We start from the raw sequence: 607 nt of genomic DNA, 5'->3' as shown, positions 1-607 counted from the left end.
AAAACAGGCCAAAACTGCCCAAAAACGGGCCAAAACTGGCCATTTTTGGCTTCGCGAGCGAGCAGCGAACAGCGAGCGAAGCGTGAGGCAGCACCGTCCCTGCTATACGAAAGCCCCATCCAGCCCTGTGCCACCCGGGGGGTTCCAGGGTGCTGAGATGGCTGACATTTTGCTCCGCTCACGACGGTCGCCGCGGCACACAAGAACAGCCCAAAAACAGGCCAAAACAGCCCAAAAACGGGCCAAAACTGGCCATTTTTGGCTGAGCGAGCGAGCAGCGAGCGGCGAACAGCGAGCGAAGCGAGAGGCAGCACCGTCCCTGCTATACGAAAGCCCCATCCAGCCCTGTGCCACCCGGGGGGTTCCAGGGTGCTGAGATGGCTGACGTTTTGCTCCGCTCTCGACGGTCACCGCGCAACGCAAGAACAGGCCAAAAACTGGCCAAAACGGCCCAAAAACGGGCCAAAACTGGCCATTTTTGGCTGCGCGAGCGAGCGGCGAGTGGCGGACAGCGAGCGAAGCGAGAGGCAGCACCGTCCCTGCTATACGAAAGCCCCATCCAGCCCTGTGCCACCCGGGGGGTTCCAGGGTGCTGAGATGGCTGACA

The sequence above is a fragment of the Musa acuminata genome, unplaced genomic scaffold, assembly GCF_036884655.1.
Source record: "Musa acuminata AAA Group cultivar baxijiao unplaced genomic scaffold, Cavendish_Baxijiao_AAA HiC_scaffold_1136, whole genome shotgun sequence".
NCBI lineage: Eukaryota > Viridiplantae > Streptophyta > Magnoliopsida > Zingiberales > Musaceae > Musa > Musa acuminata.
Note: the sequence above shows the minus strand (reverse complement) of the source record.